The sequence below is a fragment of the Cetorhinus maximus genome, chromosome 19, assembly GCF_964194155.1.
Source record: "Cetorhinus maximus chromosome 19, sCetMax3.hap1.1, whole genome shotgun sequence".
Lineage (NCBI taxonomy): Eukaryota > Metazoa > Chordata > Chondrichthyes > Lamniformes > Cetorhinidae > Cetorhinus > Cetorhinus maximus.
The window spans coordinates 27012119-27030278 of NC_135897.1; the positions used below are offsets into that span (position 1 = coordinate 27012119).

The 18160-nt window shown below is 44.1% G+C and overlaps 1 protein-coding gene across 1 annotated transcript in view; it reads left to right on the plus strand.

The window, feature by feature from the left end:
- The first annotated feature begins 5686 nt into the window (after nt 1-5686).
- The window catches only part of ppp2r3a (protein phosphatase 2, regulatory subunit B'', alpha), a 414183-nt gene continuing 401709 nt past the window's right edge, over nt 5687-18160 (plus strand). The window contains exon 1 of the mRNA XM_078563604.1: nt 5687-6005. The gene's annotated coding sequence lies outside the window, so the exon portion shown is untranslated. The remainder of the gene's footprint in view (nt 6006-18160) is intronic.

Genomic DNA, 18160 nt, shown 5'->3' on the forward strand with positions numbered 1-18160 from the left:
CATTAATGCACTAGTACACAATGGATTTTCAAAATAAAACAAAAGCTCTGCTCGGAACAGAACTCAAGCAGCTTCTGTGTCATTTCTGACAGAAGGTTTCTTTTAGAAGGTCACATAATGCTCCTTAACTGGGGAGGCGGTGGAATGGCCAAATGAATCCTAATGCCATGTATTGTCCCTGCATATCATGAAGGTAGCTCCAAAGTACAGCATTGACATTTCCTCTGGTGATCTGTAACTCCATATCTCAACAGAAAATAAAATAGGCTTTTAGCACCGTGAGAGAGACATTTCTCCAGTACTGTATAAAGCACAAAATAGGGGCACCCTGTCTCTCCCTTACCTGAACTGCAGGCTTCAATCTCCTTCTGAGCTGGAAGGAAGCCAAAAAGAAACCCTCCAGCTTTGAAAGCGCAATTGCGATCCTTAGTTGAACAGCTAGTCTACCTTCTCTCCAGTAATTGGGGAAAATCACTCTCAGGTGTCTGTTCCCCACACAGTGCAGAGTTGTGACACCCATTTGACCCCAACATTAGGATCCCAACCCAAAAGGCAAAATCCTGCCCCAGAGGTAACAAAGGCATCACGAGGGTTTCAAAGGCAGATGAGCTAAGGAAGGGATGGAATTGGGCAATGTAGCAGAGGTGGAAATAGGCAGTCTTAGTGATGATGTGGATATGTGCTCAGAAGATATCTTGAGGCCAAATATGACACTAAGGTTGCAAGCAGTCTGTTTCAGCCTCAGATAGTTGCCATGGAGAGGGATTAGGAATTGATGTCTAGCGAATGGAGTTAACGATGGTGATCAAAGACAATGGCTTCAGTCTTCCCAATGATTAGTTGGAGAAAATTTCTGCTCATTCAGTCCTGGATGGCAGACAATTTTAAGGCAAATTTAAAGGGGTCAATCGTGGTGATGTTGAGGTAGAACTAGGCATCACCAGCATACATGTGCAAACTGGCGCTGTGTTTTTGGATGATGTCACCAAGGGAGAATAGAGGCCTTAACAGGTGAGTTTCTAGCCATGATTAGATGAACTGTAGATTCATGTAATCATGTAATGGAGCTAGGTGAGTACAGCCCCACCCAGCCGGAGGACAGTGGGGAGAGGTGTTGGAGGAGAATAGTATGTTCAATTATGTCAAAGGCTGCAGAAAGGTCAAAAAGGACAAGGACAAATTTATCTTTGTTAAAGCCACATAGGATGTAATTTATTACTTTGATAAGACATTTTCATACTGTGACAGGGGAAAAACCTGAATTCGGGTATTCAACCGTGGAGTTCTAAGAAAGATGAACCTGGATTTAGGAGGTGATAAGATGTTCAAGAATTTGAGAGAAAAAAAGGAAATTTGGGGCAGTAGCTTGCAAGGGTTGTACTTTAAGAAGAAGAGAACAAGAACAGTACCTGAGGAGATATGAACCAATAATGATATCAACTAAAATGGGGGCTAGGGAGAGAAGTTGGGTGGTCGGCAGTTTATTGGATCTCATGGACAAGATGAGTTTCGAGAGGGCATGAGGAGAGATGGAGAGAAACTAGAGAAAGATGTGAGTTCAGGTCTTGGCAGAGCGGAAGCTGACAGGAAGTTTGGCCTGTTGAGATAGCAAAGAGAGAGAAATCACAAAGTCTTCTGAACAGTTTGTTCCAATCTTGGTAACAAAGAAGTTGATGAGCACTTAGTACATTGTTGGAGGAGAAGAGAGAGGGATGACGGTTTTCAGCGGAAAGTTTACAGCAGTGCAAAGAAGCTGGGGCTTATTTTTGCACAAGGATGGCCCTGGTATAGTGAGCAACTTTGGCAGATGAAAGCAGGACTCAATAATGCTTTATGTGATCTAGTCAGGTGGTGAATGGCTAAACCAGCTGTCCATTGTATCCGTTCAAGTCTGTGCTTCTTGGAGTTAACAGTACTACAGAATCTTTACAATGCAGGAGGAGGCTAGTCAGCCCATCTAGTCTGCACTGGCTCTCTGAAAGAGCATTCCACCTAGTCCCACTCCCCTGCCTTATCCCCGTAACCTTGTACATTCTTTCTTTTCAGATAGCAGTCCAATTCCCTTTTGAATATCTTGATCAAACATGCCTCCACCACCCTTTCATGAAATTCATTCCAGACTCCAGCCACCCTCTGGGTGAAAACATTTTTCCTCACATCACATTTACTCCTTTTGCCAATTATTTTGAATCTGTGCCCTCTAGTTCTTAATGTTCTCTCGAGTGGGAACAGTTTCTCACTATTTGCCCTGTCTATACCCCCTCAGAATCTTGAATACCTCTATCAAGCCTCCTCTCAGCCTTCTTTTCTCCAAGGAAAACAGCTCCAACCTCTCCAATCTATCCTCATAGCTACAGTTCTTTATCCCTGGAATCATTCTGTGAATCTCCTCTGTACTCTCTCCAATGCCCACATCCTTCCTCGAGAGAACTGGACGCAGTACTCCAGATGAGGCCTATCTATACAAGTTCAACATGACCTCCTTACTATTGTACTCGGTGCCCCTATTAATATAGCCTAAGATACCATATGCTTTATTAAATACTCACACACCATGCCCTGCCATCTTCAATTAACTACCTACCTATACACCAAGGTCCCTCTATTCCTGCACCTCCTTTAGAGGCTCTCCTTTCATTTTATACTGTCTCACCATATTTTACTGCCAAAATGAATCACCTCACGCTTCTCTGCATTGAACTTCATCTGCCACTTGTTCTGCCCAATCCACCAACATGTCTATGTCTTTTTGAAGTTCAAGGTGATCCCCATCACAGTTGACAACATTTCCAATCTTCGTACCATCTGCAAATTTTGAAATCATGCCCTGCATACCACAGTCTAGGTCATTAATATATATCAGGAAGAGCAAGAGTCCCAGTACTGACCCCTGGGGAACTCCACTACAAATCTCCCTCCATTCTGAAAAACAACCATTTATCAGTACTCTCTGCTTCCTGTCACTCAGCCAATTTCTTATCCAAGTGCCTACTTTCCCTTTTATTCCATGACCTAGAATTTTGCCCACAAGTCTGTTGTTTGGCACTGTGTCAAATGCCTTTTGAAAATTCATATACATCACATCAACAGTGTTTCCCTTATCAACCTTCCATGATACCTCCTCAAAAAATTCCAACGAGTTAGTTAAACATGATTTTCACTCCATGCTGGCTTTCCTTAATTATCCGGCACTTGTCTAAGTGACTATTGATTTTATCCCGTACTATCATTTCCAGAAGTATCCCTACCACTGAGGTCAAACTGACTGGTCTTGTAGTTGCCAGGTTTATCCTTTCACCCCTTTTTGAACAAGGGTGTAACATCTGCAATTCTCCGGTCCTCTGGCACCTCCCCTGTCTAAGGAAGACTGGAAGATTATCATTAGTGCCTCTGCAATTTCCACTCTCACTCCCCTCAGTACCCTCAGATGCATCCCATCCAGTCCTGGTACCTTATTTATTTTAAGTAAAGATAGACTTTCCAACACTTCCTTCCTCTCAATTATCAGTTATTCTAATGTGCCAGTTACCTCCTCTCTCACCTCGGCCTGGGTAGCATCTTCTTCCTTTGTAAAGACAGATGCAAAGTACTTGTTCAACACCTCTGCTATTTCTCCAGCCTCCACATGCACGTCTCCTTTTTGTCCCTAACCGGCCCAACTCTTTCTTTTACCACTCTTTTACTATTTACATGCTTTTAAAAGACCTGAGATTCCCTTTTATGTTCACTGCCAGCCTCTTTTCATGCTCTCTCCTTGCTTTTCTTTTTAGTTTTTTCACTTCCCCTCTGGTCCTTCTATATTCAGCCTGATTCTCCATTGAATTTTCTACCTGACATTCATCATACGTGCACTTCGTCCTTTTCATCTTTACCTCTGTCTCTCTTGTCATCCAGGGTGCTCTGGATTTATTTGTCCTACCTTTCCCCTTCAAGGGAATATACATTAAGGGAATGGAGGTGAGGGCTGTTCCAGGGGGAATGACTGGGGTGAGAACAGGTTTAATGGGGATCAAAGGTAGAGCTGAGGATGTGGTGTAGCAGATTGATAGATGCATAAATGTTGTGATGAATGGAGGGCCAAAGACTAGACAGTTAGGATTTTGAAAGTGCAGTTGTAAGTGAATTGGGAGAGTTATTCCTTTTAACCAGGGTCACAGAGAAAGTAAGGTTGGGAAGTGGAAGGGGAATGTGGATGGAGAGTGATACCAGGAAGTGATCAGAAGTGGCCTTTATCTGTGAATGATGGGAGTGGCAAGGTCAAGGAGGCCTCAGGACTACCCATTTAGTAGCTGCTCAAGTTATTCAGTGGAGAAGTGAACTATCTTGTTTGAAACTAAGCCATACAAACCAACAGGGTTCCGGATCCAGCCAGAGGGTCTTTGCTGAATTTACTGATTTTTAGCCAGGAAATGTTTTACATGTCAACTGTAGCTCAGTTGGTAGAACTCTCCCCTATGAATTACAAGGTTCTACGTTCAAGTCTTGCTCCAGGGCTTGAACGTAAAAATCTAGGTTGACAATCCAGTGCAGTAAGCACTGCAATATGGGAGGTGCCATCTTTCAGATGATATCAAAACCCCATACTTCCTTCTCAGGTGGATGTAAGAGGTCCCATGGTGCCATTTTGAGGAAGAGCAACAGAGCTGTAAATTTTAAACCTCGGAACCAAGCAGAGATGACACTGCTCATATGTGTGTAACAGGTTTTATTCCCAGTACCTTAAAATATTTGCTCCATGCTTACAAATCTAGCTTACAGCAACTTCTACAATTTGCTTATTTCCCTCTGTCTACACGTAGGCTTAACAATCAAGTGCAGTGAGCATCAATAGTAAACAGACTCACATAATCAAACACTGATAAATTGAACACTGCAGGGGTTATTCCTGGTGTCCAGACCAATTTATCCCTCGATCAACATCATAAAAAACAGATTATCTGGTCACTATTACATTGTTGTTTGCGGGAGCTTGCTGAGCGCATGTTGGCTGCCACATTTCTTACATTACAGCAGTGACTAAACTTCAAAAGTACTTCACTGGATGTGAAGAGAGACAACTGGAGGTCATGAAAAGCAATGCATAAATGCAAGTCTGTCTTTTTACTCTTTCAGGGCTGTGTGGCCTCTTGGGTTAATCAAAAATAGAATCAGCCGTAATTCTAATTCCAAATCATTGACGAATGGCCTCCACTGACAAATATGCAAGGGGTAACATCAGGTCAGAGGCGCAGACTCCCACTGACCTCTCCCCACCAGCCCCCCTCCCAACGATGCTTAACTGGTCTGGTGGCACTCACCATTTAGCTTTTCACCTGAGGAATGAGTTACCAGGTACTAGCCAACAACAGTAGTCCCATCTCCCAGTAAGCCCAGGAAAAGTGCGAAGAAAATTTCAAGAGAAATTACAAATTATTTGACATATCTTGACTTACAAAAGAGATTTTTTTTCTTCATATTACTTGCATTCTTTCTGAAAACAGATGTCATATTGCCTCAGAGTTAAAAAAAAACCTCATCCATACACACTGCTTTTGATTTGATCTGCTGAAAGCCATTTTTAGAATACGTTTATAATAGATCAGCCTAAACTGGTTTTTAAATCCTAGTGTGTACAATTCTATCTCCAGCCAAGTCATGTGCTACTCTCAGTGTCGCTCCAAAGTTTCCAGACTCTGATTGGCTGTCATTAACTCCCCCAGAGGTCCCCCTCCAACACCACCACAATCCAGAGTTCCTCTGAGAGCTCTCCTCTACGGCATCTGCCTGCCTGTCTATGACTCTCACAGTTAGAATGGAATAACTTAAAGAGTTTCAGCAGTGTTGTGTAGTCGGCTCGCAGAGGTTGTCAGTGGAAGTCTGTTCCTCCCTTTTTTACAGACACCTCACCCAGAAAAGAAAGTAAAAGTCCCGAGACAACAGCAGGGGCTGTCTCAAGTCTTTTCTCTTTTACAAAACTGTGGTCCCTCCATCAACTGAGCAGGAAGAATATCACTGAAAGTTAAAGGGTATGTGGACTATGCTTATTTATGTTTTCTGCACATTTTCCTTTATAATTACCTCAGGCTTGAGGGCTGGTGACTGATTAATCAAAATGAATTGGAGCAGCAGTGCTGCTTTGCTTGTACTTATTGTACCCATGAAGAAATCCTTTTGTGAAAATCTGTGTTAAAGGGGGTTCCCAGTGGCATGACAATTTTATCTATTGCTCCAGGCTTGTTTTGTGTTTAAGTAATGGAAAAAATGAAGTTAGAAGATGCAGGACCTCAATGGTAGAGTTAGAGGAGAGAGAGGTGTCTAGTTTTCTGATTTCTAAAGGTATAATCAAATAATCTTAATTATACTTTTTGTTCATGATTGTACTGTGGTTGTGTGTTGAATCCTGCCTATGTTTTCTTTCACATCGAAGTGCTATTATCACAGTATTGTAGTAACAAGTTTAGTACTGAACTGTGAACAGTATTGGTCTGACGATCTGATTTGAAAGCAATTCTATCCACATGCATGGGTATGTGTCTAAGTCTGCTCCAGTTATTTGTCTAATGCAGGGATTTTGAGCTGGTGTCACCTTAAGCATGGATCTGCCTGCTAACACACATAGTGCTGTCGAGTCTGTTTTTGCTGTGTCACGCAGAGAGCTATCTCCATTTACACAATATAGTTACAGCAACAACACATAAACAAGTGTAGCTGATGTTCAGCTGCAGCAAATTGTGTTATATAGGATAGTGAACAGAATCCACGTGACCCAGGTTCTTGTTCCTCTACAGCATGCACACAGTAATATTGTGCAGTGAATTTTTTATGTATATATTTATAGAATAATTGAACACCTAGTTACTAGACTGTAACTTAATCGAGAGAGTTCAGCTGGCATCATAAAAAGCAACAGTGTAGCCCAAGCAGTTTATAAATGTTATCTGAAACCCTTACTAAAGTCCTAGTATTAGCCTTTACCTGACTCCCCGGTATCTGATATTTAAAGGGACACTGACTCCATTTAAAAGTCTTTGGCAAACTTTTTCCCATTTGTTTAGAACTCCACATCAAAAGGCACCATCAGGGCACTTATAGGTGATGCGTTCTGACTCTTAATTTCCAAAACATTATTTTATGATGACAATGCCCCTTTAACAATCATGTGGAACATTACCTTTTATTATTTGTTGAAACTTCCATTTTCTCCCTTGTGTCTTAACTGAACATCATTCACAGAAATGTATTGTATCATACTTTCGTTCTTCTAGGTTTATTGAGAAAATGATTTGCAGTGCACTTTGGGATAAATTGCATGCGTAATGCATATAATAAAGGACTATCTGCAGACTGCTGAGATTTGCCTTTATATTAATGTCATCAGCGTTAAATCTGTGTCAAATTTTCCTGGCTGATTCATTAACCATGTACCAAGACCTTCACTCTTAATTCTAAAACATAAGCTTGTTCAGGATGCTTCAATTGTCGGGGATGTTGGCCTTCAGTTGCAATCTGTTTTGCCATATGCGTTGTATCTGCTGGTGCCACATCCTTGTGTATGTCTGTAGATCCTGGTGGTTGTAATGGTGTCTGAAGGACGTATGAGGAGGGAGTTACTGCATGTGGGAGGAGCTGCCAGCAGAGCTCCAAAGGTCGTGGTAATTAGATTCTGTTGAATCTCTCTGAGGAAATGCCTGAGAGGAATTAATTACATATTGTAGTTATAAGAAAGTAGTTTCATAGAGAGAGTGCCTGTTATGATTAATAACTCTAGCGCAATTCTGTTCACATTATCACGCTGGCTCAGTGCAGGGTTGGTACAGAGCAGAGTGCAGGGAGCTTCTGTTGTGCTTTTTCCATAAGCTCCTATGCCTGCGACCAGTGCCTGCTTCTTCCTATTTAATTCAAATACTTTGTGAGATTAATTTGAAGGGGAAAGACTTAAAAGACGTTATAAAACTAAATGTCCTTTTGGCAGGGGATCAAGTCTCAGCAGGATCATACCTGCATCAGGGAAGTTTTAACTTTGGTGCCTCAGGATACAATGCAACAAAAAATACTAGGTGAGGTTCACTAATTGGATTCTGTCAAACAATCACTCTGCAGTGTAACTTCTCATGCTGGATTTTACATTGGAATTTGTGATAAGGGTTGCGAAAGAATTAGCACAAGAATGACGACAGTGAATTTTACAAAGGCAATGAGAAAAGAAGTTGAGAAGAAGTGAAGCAAGCAGTGGAAAATGCTGGAACACATAGAATTAGGTAGTTTTTAACAGCACAGAAACAGGCCATTCAGCCCACAAGTCCATGCCAGCATTTAAGCTCCAGACAAACTGCCTTGCGCCATATATCATCTCACCCTATCAACAGTTAGCAGTACAGGCAGAGGCAACAGGCAGGTTGATGTTTATGGGCGAGGGCGCTTTGTCAAAAACTGAAAATTTCAGAAAATGTGAGTTTAGGGCTGTGTCCAGCTTTACTGGTGTCACCGAATGCGTATTGATGGTAAGAGAAAGCAATGGGAGTGTAGCTGATTTCATTTCAGGCCATCTAAGGGAAATCAATAAAGGATATTAGTTACCCTGGAAGCGTCCTTGTTTAGAAACTTAATTTGGAACCAAAATATGCCAGAAGTCGGAGGAATGATGGCTCGGTATGTCGGTCTGAGGCACAAGTTAAATCTGGCCTTCACTTAAGAGCTGCCAGTTCTCTTACAACACAGAGCTGAAGCAGGTTGAGCCCGGAGGAACGGGAGAGAGGCAATGAGCAGAGGTCCACAAAGCTGTTGACAGTTGACTGAAGTCATTTTGTCAGCTGAGGGTGGAGCTCACTCTCTGTTTGAGTCCCCTGGGCTGATTTAAAAAGAAACAGTGGTTAGGTCGTTCAATGCTCAATACAAGTGCCCTCAGCGTGCAAATACCTGAGTTTTAATCAGCGCCTTAAAACCAGTGCAAGACCTTATTTTTTATCTATAATCAGCCTTATGTGCGTTGTAAGTGACCAGGCTACTCTACTATTTACAGGCCTGCCCAAATATCATAGCACAGGCCTTTGGCACGAACAGGGTGGCTGAGAGTTGAATTCCGCTGCAAGTGAACCGCATTTAGGTCACTACCCGTACAAAAAGCCGAAGAAGCATTGGAAATTAGTCAAAGAAGGGCACAAGAATGATACTGGCTCAATAATTAAAGAGGCATTAAGGGAACTAATTCCCTCAAAAACAAGAACACTGAAGGCGCAAGGGTGGCACAGTCTTAGATTTTTAAACCAAGCAGGAATCAGCTGGGTGGATGTGAGGAAGTGATTTGTGTGGAAAAAGAGAAATGGGGGATGTGATTATAAGCTGTGGAAACCTCAGCCTCAACCTAACTTCAGAAGTAGCTACTTCCCACTTAAAGCTATCTGCATGTTGTAGCCTGACACTTGGCTTCAGAATGATCATTGACAGTCACAGGAAATGAAGTGGAATATCTGATATCTTGAGTCCCCTCTGTTAAGGGTCGCAGATTAATGCAAAAATGTTCTGGATTGCCGACTTCAATTACTAGCTGTGCTCTATCACAGCAATTTTCAATGTGCCAAGAAGGATAAATTAGAATATATTGTTTTTCTTTGTTGCATTAGTTTATGAAAACATGGAGAAATAAATGGAAATGAAATTTCTATTAGGAAACCCAACTTTTCTCATGGTATCCCCGAAATTGGTCAGTCTAAGGTTTAAAGATCACCATTCCACAAAATTATAATTTAGATTTCTAAGGATCATGATCCCTGAATGGAACGTTTAACTTTCCATTACATTATTGAAAAGTTTGTATAGGATAATAACATACAATTACGCTACCTTTGGATCTGCTGAGTAAGCGTGCTGTAAAATGTTCGGTAAGGTCTGGTGATGGCATGTGGCAAGACAACATGACAGTAATGGCTTTTCAGTTTGACATGACCTTGTTGTAACCTGGCCACAAATAAGAGACTTCAAACTAATCAACCTTCAAAAGAAAACTAAGGGTTAACTTTCGAACTGACCACCAGGATGTAAAAGTGGTCTTGCTGATCAGCCGTCCATTTTACAGCTAAACGGCAAGTTAAAAGTTTACACCTAAACCATAGTCATAACATAGAATTGGGTGATGTCCAATTTGAAGAAGACATGCAGTTAATATAGCACCTTTCATGACCACAAGACATCCCAATGCTTTACAGCCAATTTCATACTTGTGAAGTGCAGTCAATTATGTAATGTTGCTAGTAGACAGAATTATATGAAGCTTGCCCGACTTTACAAAATAAACTTCTATCATTATGGATGTTAAAGTTGTGAAATAGTTATGTAATTGAGGACAGGAAACGTTCCTGTTAAGTGGATCTTGTCAGTAAAAACAAATAGTCAGGCCTTTGAATTATTTTCACATGTAACTTAATAAAGTTTATTAATAAAACTGTTGGAAAAATTGCGGCGTCAAAACTTCCTCTCTAACTCAGGAATTGCTTGAAGCAGAAACTTCCTGTCCTTGATTGCATTGTCATTTAACCAACAATGATGAAGAATGATGCTGGCCTGCTGGATAGATTTTATTCAAAGGTGTGCAGTCTCTTGCCCCAGCAGCATCAGTATGCAGAACGGTAGCATCTCTCAGCTTACTGCAGAGCCCAGAGGTATCTTACTGGACATTGTCAAAAGACCAAACAATATAGACTTGATTAGAAGTTTGAAAGGTGATTGTGAAGTCAGTACTCATTAAATAATGATGTGCCACAAACACATAAAATAAAACATCACTGTTGGAGATATTATTTAATGATATTCACAATATCCATAGCTGGTGCCAACCAAGATTTAACTGAAAACCTGTGGATGATTAAATGGGCCAACATGAAATCAAAATTTGCAACTTGTGGTGCAGTTCGAGTAAAACCCTAATTGAAAACCTCTTAAATGAATAGCAATTAACTGGCAGTAATTCACTCTCCGAAATCACCTCAGAATCCTGCCTGGATAAAAGCAAAATGAGGAAAATTTTTGGCAATTCTGGTTTTAAATGATTCGACTTAAAAATGTTGACATAGGAAACGTAAGTTTTTTTTAGCATATTTGGCTTTTCTGTCCAACCTTTCCTGGCATTGACTTGTTGGGTACAATCTTACTGATCCATCACCTAGCCACCCCACACCCCCCACTCTTTATGCTTAAACCTGGACAGCAAATCCCTGCTTAATCTGATCCTGTCCTCACCCAATGCACATCTGACCACGCCTTCCAGTAGGATTAATTGATGAAGAATGAGATGCCTGATTTGATTTTTCCCTCAATAGCCCTGAGGTACTGAGGAAATTGTGCTGCCTGCTGGAGAATGACTAATTCTGCACAGATCAGTAATAATACTGGAGACTTTCCTAAGCTGTTTGGCGCTGTAAAAGGTAAAATATTACATTTAATAACAGACATTTGGAAAGCTTAGCATTGATTTTTTATTGAGTACAACATGTGTGGTTAAGAGGCAAAAGTTCTAGTGAAAATGGAACGTCTCTGTCCTATACTATGTTTGTTGGTTTCTCGACCATGTCTGCAGTAATGTTCAATGAGTAATAATAATGTATGAAATAACTTGCGTACATAGCTGCCTCGGTATGAGTAATACAGGGTATGATATATTATTTTGATATCTCTCCACTGGAAAAACTCAGCAGGTCTAACAGCATCTGTGGAGAAAAAAAAAAGAGTTAACGTTTCGAGTCCGTATGACTCTTCTTCAGTGCATTATGTTAGTTAGGTACTGTAGTCAAGTCAATAGGTAAGGAATATGTCAGTCAATCAGAAGTGAGGAAAAGGGGCTCTGTATTGTACAAAAGTTGTGCAGCTACCAGAGACCAGTCGTGTTTGTGTTTCCTTACTATACTAACATCTAAGATTTAAGCTACTTGTGTTTGGTTAGCTGTTTCAACGTGTTGAGTGACAAGAACCACTAAGGCCCAAGCTGTTAGAATGTATATGCATAAACGACCAATTGTAGCAATAATTCATTGTAAAGAAATAGAGTGACCATTTGATTAGCTACACTGTTGATGTTATACCACAGTAGCATCAACAATATGTTAGTTCACTTTTACCTGTGTTGATAGATTGTGTGTACCATGGAATGGTCTTTTTTTCAGCTAGCAGCGGATTTGCCAAACTCATAAATTCCATTTAAAGAAGAGCAGTTAAGTGAAAAAATTAAGATTAGCTGAGAAATAGGTGGACACAGTGGGTGGAATTTTCCATGCCTGCTGGCGTCGGGTGTCATGGTGTGAGCAGACAATATAGCGGAAAGGCCAAAAATCGGTTTCACAACATCATGAAACCAGTTTTCAATCGTCCACTCTGCTAATCAGTGGCGGGCCGTGTTTCCCACGGTCAGACATCAGGAACTTAATTGTAATACATCTATATATCATTATAAGCCCAGCTTGCCGGAATCATCCCCCACATCAAATTTACCACACACGGCGGTGAGAAAACGTGCCAGTGCAGAACACGTCTTGCCAAGTGTGACATTCAAAAGTCAGGACCTACTACCAGGGCTTTGCTCACATCGTGGACATCTGAGGAGCAGAAGATGCTGAGGCCCGACAGCAACGGGACCCTGGAGGAACATCCATCGCATGCTGGGTGGATTCTGATGGACATGGCCCTGCCACAAAACAGCTCATGGAAGGTGAGGGTTTGCTTTGGGATGTCAATGTCTTGGCCATGGTCTGTTACAGATGATCATCGAGGTTGGGGGAGAGGAAGGTCCAGCTGTAAGTGGGAGAGGAAGATGTACAGGGGGCGGTGGGAGAGGAAGGTCACGGTTCGACTGGGAAAGGAAGGCGTGTCGGGGAGGCCGTGAGGTTGGGAGGGGGAGAGAACGAAGGTGTCGGGGGGTGAGGTTGGGAGGAGGGGAGGGAGTACAGGGGAGGATTGGGTAATGGGCGAGTATGACTGCTAGGGAGTTACGTGTAAGGGGGGAGGAAAGTGTAAGGGAAGGAGTTTGGACAGGGTAAGGATTCCGAAAGGGTGAAGAAGTAAGGCTGGAGGAAGAAGTAAGGGTGGAGAAAGGAGTCAGGAAAGGGGAAGGAGTCCATGGGGAAGAAGGATTCCGCGGGGAGGAGGAGCTCAGGGGAGAAGGAGTTCCAAGGGGTAAGGAGTCTGGAGAGTGGGGTGTCCAGATGAACATGCAAGGGAGGGGTCTGTGGAGTCAATGCCTGCCTCCTGGAGAGCGAACTGAGGGTGGGTGTGGTAGAAGGGAATGGTGAGAATGACAAAGGGCAGAGTGAGGCGGTAGGGTGGGAGGGTGAGTGTGCAATGGTATCGGTAGAAGGGGCAGCAAGAGTGGTTGGTGGGGACTCAGAGGCAGACACAGACCCTGGGGGTGGGAAGGAAGAGGTCAGGCAGGTTAATGTGGATGGGGGTGGGATTTTTGGGAAAATAGGGAATCTGCATGTTCACCTGGACATCCCCAAAAGAAAAGGGTTGTGGCTTGGTAGTTGGCAGAGGGGAGGTGGAAGGTGATGCCAGGGAGTCAAAAGTGATGGGAGAAAGGACATGGATGACTGGGGGAGAGGAAAAGACAGGGGGACCTGAAGAAGAATGTTAAATGCACCATGCTTGCAAATCCAAAAGTGAAAGGAGACGTGTGTTGGAACAGGTGCTGCATGGGAGTGTGAACAGTGGGTGGGCGAAGATGCAGGTCAGCTCAGATGGACACCCGAAAACGAACCCCAGCTGGCAGCATTGAAAATGCCCAGGACATTGAGGTGTGTATAACAGGAAGGCTCTGGGTGCATGGGAGAGTGTTTGCATGAGGCTCCGAAAGGCTCTGCCACACACACACACTTTTCCCTCTAGATTCACTCATGTGCCGGATATGTGCAGCTGAACTGCTACTGGAGGGAGGTTTCAGGATGCATGGGGATGACTCACGAAGCCTGTAAATGAAGCGGAGAGAAACCTTTACACATTATTCAGTGAACATGAGTATTTTTTCCGATTATAAAGTTACAAAATGTGTTCACCCGTGCAACCAACTGTGATCAGGATTACTTAACTTTTCTAGGCCTTACACCTCTAGGTGCTGCCCCGACATGTGCAGCAGGGGTGGAGACAGCCTGTGCAATTCTTGGCCCCGTTGCGTCTGATGGCTTTGGCGTGGGTCCACTAGAGAGTTGAGGCGTTGGGGGCCGCAACTTGCTTTGGTTGTCCTCCTGTGGCCCAGCTGCCCCTTCTGCGGTGATAGAGGACGAGGTTGAGGGGGTCACAGTCAAAGGGGACTCAGAGGGAGCAGACATCATCTGAGATTCCTGAGTGGATGACCCAGGGGCGTCCAGCTGCCGCTCCTCCCTCTTTTGGGTATCCAAGGGCCCTGGCCTGACTCCTTGAGGGGAAGGAGCTTCTGGAGGGATGTCAAGGTCCCCCATTTCCCTCTTGCGTTGCCACTGCAGGAATTCACCGATGGCTACTATGATGGAGTGCAGGTCAGCATGCATCACTGCGTTCTACTGAACTTGGGCCTCCATGGTATCCGCCATCCTTCCCATGGAGACCCCCATATGCATACACGTGGGCATAGCTTCATCAGAAAGCAGGTGGATGCACACCTTCAACTCGTGTGCCACGCTGTTGAGGACTTCCAAAGGCTCTGTGTGATGTCCCCCTGCCTTCTGCTGACTCTCCAGGATGAGCTGAAAGGCCACATCCAGAGGCTCGTCATCTGACTCAGACCTCACAGATGCCTCTTCCCCAGCATTGCTCCGAGCGCCAGGGAGCTCAGCTAAACTTGCCTCCTCCTGCTGTGGACACATGTCCATGTGGCGATGACCAGATTGTGAACGCAAGCCTGCTCGAAATCTAGGTGCCACCAAGACGTGTGCCTCTGCACTGGTGGAGGGTGTGGGTAAGCGCTGTGTTGGGTCTTCTAGGCTGCTTATTCCCAGCTCTTCAAGGGAGGAGGTGTCCTCTTGGCTGGAGGTGAGGATGTGGATGGAGCTGAGGGACTGGCTGGCTGAGTGTGTCAGTCACTTGGCAGATCTCCCTGTGAACCAAGGTAGAGATAATTAGTGCATGGCAGCAGAGTCAAAAGCAAGAGAGAGAGCACTCAGTTTTGTTGAGAGAGGGATGATTTGGTGCAGGGTCCTTACGAGGGTTTTCGCCACCGACTTCACAGTCACCTCAGGCATGGTCCACATTCTCAACAGTCAGCACATTGGTACGCTCCTCAAAGTGCATGAAGGACCTAATGTGGGCCACTCCAACTCGAGTTTGGGACCTCTTCCTGCCACTTTGAGCTGGATTCTCCTTCATGAAAACAGATGGAGAGAGTGTGAGCAGGACACATGGCACTGCATAGAATGTTTGGTGTGGTGAGCGGAGCCATGGATGGGTTGAGGATGCAATTCAAGACGATATGAGCCTGATGGGGATGTGAGGGTGTGTGTGAGAGTTAGTGGTGTTGTCCCTTGGGGTGCGAGATCCCTGTGGATGTGTGATGGGTTTGTGAGTGTGTGAATTGAGAGCGATGAGAAGATTGACTTACCTTGGCGGAATGAATGAGACTGTTCATCCTCTTGTGGCACTGGATGGCTGTCCTCTTTTGCAAGGCATTGGCACTGACCACTGCTGTCACCGTCTCCCAAGCCAGATCGGTGACCTTGATTGCTGGCCTTCACCTAGAGCAGGGGTAGAGGACATCGCAGCAAGCCTCCACAACATCCAAAAGGCATTCCAGGGATGCATTACTGAATCGGGAGGTTGCAGTCTTTTTGCCTTTTGGGGCCATGTCTTCTGCGCAGCAGTCTTGGGCTGGAAGCACTAAGAGGTATGTGCACGGCTGCACTTTAAATATGGTGGTCAGCATGAGGAAGTGGAGAGGTGACAGCATGGTGGGCGAATGAGAGCCCGCCTGTCATGGAAATGGCGTGTTTCCTGGGAATGCATGATTAATGAGGCAGTGTTGTGGCCGGTGTGTGAAACATTCATTTTCCTGCCCACTACCGTACTTAGTGCAAATCTGGGACGATTCCACCCAATGGGCTGATGAATGAGACTAGCACGTCTTCAGTTCGCTACATGTCTCGAAAGATTATCTGCAAATTCTAGAAGTTTCAAATAGGAATGTAATTACTGCAGAAACTCGTTTTTTTAAATTCATTCACGGGATATGGGCTTCACTGGCCGGGCCAACATTTATTGCCCATCCATAGTTGCCCTTGAGAAGGTGGTGGTGAGCTGCCTTCTTGAACCGCTGCAGTCCATGTGGTGTGGGTACACCCACAGCGCTGTTAGGAAGGGAGTTCCAGGATTTTAACCCAGCAACAGTGAAGGAACAGCGATATATTTCCAAGTCAGGATGGTGAGTGACTTGGAGGGGAACATAGAAACATAGAACATAGAAACTAGGAGCAGGAGTAGGACATTCGGCCTTTTGAGCCTGCTCCGCCATTCATTATGATCATGGCTGATCATCCAACTCAATAGCCTGCTCCCGCTATCTCCCCATACTCTTTGATCCCTTTCGCCCCAAGAATAATATCTAAGTCCTTCTTGAAAGCATACAATGTTTTGATCTCAACTACTTTCTGTGGTTACGAATTCCACAGGTTCACCACTTTCTGGGTGAAGAAATTTCTCCTCATCTCAGTCCTAAATGGTCTACCCCATATCCTCAGACTGTGACCCCTGTTTCTGGACAACCCCACCATCAGGAACATCCTTCCTGCATCTACCCTGTCTAGTCCTGTTAGAATTTTATAGCTTTCTATGAGATCCTCCCTCATTCTTCTGAAATCCAGCGAATATAATTCTAATCGACTCAATCTCTCCTCATATGTCAGTCCCGCCATCCCAGAAATCAGTTGGGTAAACCTTCACTGCACTCCCTCTATAGCAAGTACATCCTTCCTCAGATAAGGAAACCAAAACTGCACACAATATTCCAGGTGTGGTCTCACCAAGGCCCTGTACAATTGCAGCAAGATATCCCTGTTCCTGTACTCGAATCCTTTGGCCATGAAGGCCATATCATTTGCCTTCTTTACCGCCTGCTGCACCTGCATGTTTACCTTCAGCGGCTGGTGTACGAGGACACCCAGGTCTCGTTGCACATTCCCCTCTCTCAATTTATAGCCATTCAGATAATAATCTGCCTTCCTGTTTTTGCTACCAAAATGGATAACCTCACATTTATCCACATTATACTGCATCTGCCATGCATTTGCCCACTCACTCAGCTTGTCCAAATCACACTGAAGCATCTCTGCATCCTCTTCACAGCTCACCCTCCCACCCAGCTTTGTGTCATCTGCAAATTTGGAGATATTACATTTAATTCCCTCATCTAAATCATTAATATATGTTGTGAATTACTGGGGTCCCAGCACCGATCCCTGTGGTACCCCACTAGTCACTGCCTGCCATTCAGAAAAAGGCTTGTTTATTCCTACTCTTTGTTTCCTGTCTGCCAACCAGTTTTCTATCCATCTCAATACATTACCCCCAATCCCATGCGTTTTGATTTTGCATGCCAGTCTCTTATGTGGGAACTTCCAGGTGGTTGTATTCCCAACTATCTGCTGTCCTTGTCCTTCTAGATAGTAATGGTCATGAGTTGGAAGGTGCTGTCGAAGGAGCCTTGGTGAATTCCTGCAGTGCATCTTGTAGATGGTGCACACTGCTGTCACTGTGTACAGGTCGTGGAGAGTGGTGGTGGTGAATGTCTGTGGATGCTGTGTCAATCAAGCAGGCTGCTTTGTTCTGGATGGTGTCGAGCTTCCTGAGTGTTGTGGGAGCTGCACTCATTCAGGCAAGTGGGAAGTATTCCATCACAGTCCTGACTTGTGCCTTGTAGTTGATGGACAGGCTTTGGGAAGTCAGGATGTGAGTTACTCATCGCAAGATTCCAAGCCTCTGACCTGCTCTTGTCGCCACAGTATTTATATGGCTAATCCAGTTCAGTTTCTGTTTAATGGTAACCCCCAGGATTTTGACAGTGGGGAATTCAGTGATGGTAATGCCATTGAACATCAAGGGGCGATGGTTGGATTCTCTCTTGTTGGTGATGGTCATTGCCTGGCACTTGTGTGGCGTGAATGTTACTTGCCACTTGTCAGCCCAAGTCTGGATATTGTCCAGGTCTTGCTGCATTTGGACATGGGCTGCTTCAGTATCT